This window comes from Adiantum capillus-veneris, chromosome 21 (genome assembly GCF_014529385.1).
Source record: "Adiantum capillus-veneris isolate H3 chromosome 21, ASM1452938v2, whole genome shotgun sequence".
Taxonomy (NCBI): domain Eukaryota; kingdom Viridiplantae; phylum Streptophyta; class Polypodiopsida; order Polypodiales; family Pteridaceae; genus Adiantum; species Adiantum capillus-veneris.
The window spans coordinates 48,207,145-48,213,659 of record NC_140951.1 but is presented as its reverse complement, the minus strand read 5'-3'; positions in this window follow the sequence as shown (position 1 = coordinate 48,213,659).

The following is a 6,515-nucleotide window of genomic DNA, read 5'->3' as shown; positions in this document are numbered from 1 at the left end:
GATCTTAGCCTATATAGTGGGAGGTTGGGAGGTGGATTCCAGGCTCTAGTCTCCCCTAGTCTTTACACTCGTATCAAAGCAAGGTTATTCTAGGCAAGAGGGGTGGGTCGTGGACCACTGCTTTTGTTAAGCATACAATGCAAAGGGAGTTGGAGGCAGTCATGGCCGCCTGCTAGGTGACAGGAAAAAACGCACCACACGGGCGTGTGCAGCCGGGCTTGGCCGAGGGAGGGAGTAGAGCTCGACCCTCCGCCTTTGCGGGCACTATTGATCTCATTCAGAGCGCGCTATAGCAGTGAGCACAACACATTTCTTGAGCGACCCCGGTGGAGCACCACACGGGGTGCTACGATCATCCTCCACGAGCCTGGAGCGGCCTGCAACGCCATCGCCATAAGTAGGCGATCTCTTTTCACATGAGGACTTTGCCCTAAGGTCCAAAGGTGGACGTTTTTTTTTGTCTAAGGGAGAATACCCATAGGACATGCAAAGAATACCCCACAAGCATGCCGTCGAACTCACTTGAAGGTGCAACCAGGACGAAGGCACTCCGAAAGGGAATCCATTTGTTGCTACCCTTGGTGTCAGGAATCAATACGTACCTTGACACCTTAAGCCAATTCCTCCAAAACCACTCAGTACATGGGCAAATTAACAAGCTTGGACTACCAACCAAATTACTGGCCGCTTCAACCTTGGAGCACATATGTAATTAGCACGGCTAATTACCTATTGCGGTACATCATACGACGACGAGATTATTTTTTGACTCTAGGTATTTTTCCTTCTATTTCTTCCACTGCACAGTGTTGCCATGGATTCAGATATCAATATGACTTTTGATTTCGAGCATCATACACATGATCCTGCCCGTGATGGCTCGTAGCCGGATGCTCTCATGGAGAGTGCCCGCGACGCTATGGCGGGTGACGACACATATGAATTGCTTGATATTCAAGAATTTCGTGCACTTCAGACACGCATATTAGTCATGGAAGGAAATTTTGCATCTTTCAATCAAAACGTCACTAAATTATCTACATTAGTTATACAACTTACGCAGCAGCAGGCCAAGGGCCCTATTGCCACACACATGCATGAGCAAACTGCTACTCAGGAGCAAGGCCCTTCTGATCATGGAGAGGGTCCATCTCCAAATTCTTTGCACGCTCTCACTGCAAAGGAGGTGGATGAGTTGTTGAAAAACACCAAACCACCGACTTTTAAGGGAGAAGATAGAGATCGCAATAAGGATGCAGTGAATATCTTTTTCAGCAAGTGGAATGGAACTCACACCTTACGGCGTACTCCAGATACAGTCAAAGCACTGCAAACCAGCTTAACTCTGGAAGGCAAGGCCTACAAGTGGTGGATGTCTCTCAAGGAGAAGAATATCATACCACAAAGTTAGGAAACCTTTAAGACTATGTTTCGCAAACAATTCTTGCCTACAAATGAGGCAGATCGGAATTGGACGGCTGGGGACACGTGTTCCATGCGCCAATACCCATCATTACTTGAATATATATATCTCACTATCGGGATGTTATCCTCAAGCTGGAAGGACTAGACACCTTTCAGCAAGTACGTGGGTTTATCCGCGGTTTGTCGCCAGAGCTTAAGAAGAACGTCAAGACTCAAGACCCTAAAACACTTGAGGAAGCCATAGTGAAAGCACATATTCATGATGATCCAGATGAAAAGAAAACACATCATAATCACGTGCCTACTAATACACATGGTAATACACGCACACAATACGGGAACAATAAAAGGAAATTTATAGTAGCCAATTATGAATCAATTAAAAACCCCAAGGGGTCTGGAGGTCCTCTCTCTCTTGAGGACTTTGATAAGGTAGGAAAGAGAAATTATGTTTTCAATGCTTAGGAAGCGGTCATAGCAAAAAGGATTTTTCCAAGGGGAAATCTGTTGCTCATGGCAAGGAGAAAGCAATACACATGGTGCAGTTGCTGCCTTTTGAGTCTTCTTCATGATTCTCTACAGTGGAAGTAACACACACCAAGGTGGTGCATGAATGTTGTCTCACAGCTTCCATGTGGCAACAAACCTTTGGACCACATGAGTTAGTACGTATGCACAGATCTCTGCAAGGGCAAAAGGTGTGCATCTTGGTAGATGACGGTGCTACTCAAAATTTTATCAATTATGGATTGGTAAAAAAACTCAAATTGCCTCAAACTCCGAGTACCCACCGCTACAAGGTAGCAATGATGAATGGATATGATGCCGAAGTCTGGGATACTCAAGTCCGAGCTGTACCGTTGGAAGTACGGCTACTCCATATCCTTGGATTTTCAGGTTATGAACATGGAGAGGGCAGACGTGGTCCTTGGTAGAGAATGGCTGCATAGCCTAGGACCATCATTAAAGCATAGCTATGAGCACAACAGCTTGATGTTTGAATCCCATGGCGCACATGTGTTGTTGTTAGGAGAGAAGGATGTACCTTCTTCACCACTGATATGTACAGCTGAGCTTATACAGCTTGTTTCTCCTTTTGTTTTTGAGGACGAAAAATCTTCCTTAAGGGGGGAGTAATGTCAGGACAACGGCAAGGCCAAAGAGTCTTGGACTGGGCCAAGGGCCGGACTAGGCAATGTGGAAAGGGAATCCAGCTAGGGCAAAGTGCTAGGAGCTTAGTCTATATAGTGGGAGGTTGGGAGGTGGATTCCAGGCTCTAGTCTCCCCTAGTCTTTACAATGTTATCCTTCTAGGGGACTTCAATGCCAGGAGGGGCCACTCTCAGATAGTCTTCTAGGATACCTCAGAGGAGATGTTGAGAGAATTGGATGTCAGTGATACCAGTTTGGCCAGATGTTTACAGGATGAGGAGAAAACGGGTTATAGGGGATATTTTATAGATATGGGGACTGCACACAGACTGTTCATTTTGAATGATCTACAAATATTTCCAGCATCGAGTGGATTTACTTGTTTTCCTCACAGACATGGGGCTAGCACAGTGGATTGTGTTTTGGCTTGACCCAATTTTATACCCTTTATTCTAGATTTTATAATCAAGACCAGGCCTATTGTTGTAGCAATAGATCATGCCCTTCCCACGTTTATTGTCTCTTTTCAGTTCAGCACATCTCGATTGACACAAACATCCACACATATCGGATACAGTTTCACGTTAGAGGCTGATTCTCTCTACATAGATGGCATATATAGACGCTTAGCTATTGAGGATCCAGGACTTCCATTAGAGGAGCTTACCCAATACTGATAGATACATTACATGATGCAGTAGGCAGAGGCATACCCACACAGCCAGCTTGAGCACAGTTGGTATGATGAGGAGTGTAGAGAAACAAGAGCCACACTTCAAAGAGAGGTGTCTTTGCGAGTCATTACTCTTAGACAATCACAGATTTCCTTTCAATGGCTTGTGCAACGAAAGAAAAGGGCTTATCTTGCTCAGCTAGAGAAGTAGTTGTATAAACTATTTTTGAGCCAAGACTCGGGTGAGGCATGGAGACTCTATCATGAACACTCCCCTCCATCGCCTATCATATCCAGTGAGACTGGGGTGAGTATGCAACATCTCTTTACATAGTTCTAGGACAGTTGCCTCTACCAGATTCCATGTCCAGAGACGTGCATTTACTTTACTGTTGAGATGGTGAAGAAAGCTATTGACAGGATGAGGACTAGGAGAGAATATGATCATGATGGATTGGTAGAGGAGCACTTTTTACATGCCCGAAATATGCTTGCAAAACTTCTAGCGTTAATGTTCAATTGAGCCATGTGTGAGGGTTTTCCTGATACTTGGAGTATTTCGAATGTTGTGCCTATTTTCAAGGCAAGAGATCCAATGATTCCTGGGAACTATCACATCATTATGATTGGGCACACACTGGCTAGGTTATATGCATCTATTCTTGAGTAGCAATTGAGTAGATGGGCAGAGAGAGCAGGCATACAAGCATCAAGACAGGCAGGTTTTAGGAGAGGTTTTTCCATTGTTGATCACATATTGACACTCATATATATTATTGAGGAGGGTAGATCACATGGTAGGAGGATTTACTGTACTTTTGTGGATTTCTGCAAAGCATTTGACACAATTCCTAGAGCTTGATTGATATGCAGTTTACACGAGATGGGTGTATCCACAGAGCTGATTTGGGGGATCATGGCCCTGTATAGAACAGTTGTGGGTCAGGTCGCACTCTGGAGGGTGTGTCTGAGCTTTTTCACTCCACTATTGGGGTGAAACAGGGTTGTCAACTCTCCCCTACTTTATTGGTATTTATGTGGATGAGGTTTTAGATTACATTGAGAGGAGAGGCAACAGAGCTGCACAGTTAGCAAGGACCTGGATCTCATTGCTACTATATGGAGATGATATTGTGTTGATCTCAGATTCACCACACGGAATGCCGCAACATTTGGATACATTGCACACATTTGCTAGTGATAGCGGCTTATCAATGAGCCTTGGCAAGATGAAGGTTATGGTGTTCAACACCACACCACAGTGGGTCAGGCGATATGCACCTACCTTTGCATATGGTCAGAAGATGATGGAGTATACAGATGCATACACTTACCTTGGTGTTGTCTTTAGTGGCCCAGTGTTTTCTTTGAGGAGAGCAGCAGAGACTAGGCTAATGAGAGCGTATGCGGCTTTAGGGAAGATGGAGAGGATGTGTTTGTAGGTTTAGTTTCAGGAACCTCGAATGAAACTATGGTTTTTTGATACTTTGATCACATCAGCTATGCTTTATGGGGCATAGTCGAGGCTGGAAGTACTGATGGATGGAAGTGCTTGGAGAGGCCTTTGGTCTCTATGATTTCTTGGATGATTAGGTCCAAGCCCTCTGTATCATATGAAAAGCTAGCTACACCACCACTGGTCATTGAGGCACTCACCAGGTCCATTTTTTTCATGCACAATATTTGGGATCTCCCAGAAATAGATATGCCCATCTAGCTTTGGAGTCTTCTCGACAACTTGCCTCACAGGTAGACACCTCTTGTTGGTATGCACAGATAACAGCTTGGTTCAAGCTGCACGGTTTTGACATGGATAGACTACCCCCTTTCCATTATTTGATGGACGCACCCTCCTTGTCTCTCACACGAACCGAGATCACTTAGCTCATCACACAAGACTTGATTCAGCTAGACACTAGGAGGACATGGATATAGCTTATTCATGTGCTTGGAACGAAGATGGCTTTCTACAGAGAGCATCTCCTTGAGCTTACAGAGAATGGTTTTGTGATTAGAGCCGCCTACATGGACACTCAGCTTCCCCATGGATTACAATGTGTTGTTGGACACAGAGGTCGGGATTTGTCAGTTATGCCATATAGAGACAAAGACAGAGTTACATCACATTTGTCATTGCCCACCCTACTATGAGATACGAGGCCATTTCCACTTCCTATTCAGAGAGGGTTTTGGACCATTGGCCAAAGTTATGAGATATCTAGATCAGAAATGCCTTGGGATATTTTTATTTGAGTTGCACAGACATAGGGAGAGCCTCTTGAGGAGATCAGAACAGTAGGAGACACTCACAGAGGGAGATCACTGATTTTTTAGAATAGGTGAAACTCAATCCATATGCTCAATTCTATAGATAAATTTAGCCTCCTTCAGCTTTTCTATCTCTTCCCTTAATCTTTATGGAAAAGGTCTCATTATACGTGTAAGGTCTTTGCCTAGTTGGTGCAACCTCGTCTCCCATTGAAATGGTATGCTTGGATATTTTTGGGTCAATTCCTTTGAGATCCTTGTAAGGCCATGAAAATTCATCAGGATACTTAGATCTCTACCACAAGAGATAAATCGCTAGCTATGTAGGATGGTCTCAATTCCTCTCCTTGATTGGCTTCTAACTCCAACTTGGTGGTCCGCACTTCTCTAAGCATCGTTTTCACCTTTCAATATTTTTCTTTCTTTCCACTTTCATCATCTTTGGTCCATTTCCACTTTCATCATCTTTGGTCCATCATACTTCCCCTTATCCTTGGTGGATTTTTTAGCCCATTTTGTCTTTTTTTTTTTTCTCATCTGAGTAGACTTGTCAAACAGTGTCTGATTAGTTTTTCTTCAACATAATTGTGTGCATTGACCAGTATCAAATATTGAGTTTCACTCTTTAGGGCTGACATTGGTTAGATTCTTCATTGTTTGGCTTTGCACAAAACAAAAAAATTATATTTCCCCTTATTGGTGTGCCATCGTGCATTGTAAAAAGGATCATCAGTTTTCTTCCATCCTATGTCACAAATGGGGATTTCATCTTGTATATGTAATACAAATAACTACTATATTTTTGTTTCCTTACTCTTACACAAATCTTCATCACTTATTGATGCTATTCCTAGTAATTGATTACATTCATAATGGGATCATGCCATAGCCCCCCTCATCACAAACAAAGTCACCAACTGGGATGAAATTTACAACTGCGCCGACATGTAGTACATCCATTACAGTCCTATCACTCTTGACATACACACCTTGGGCCT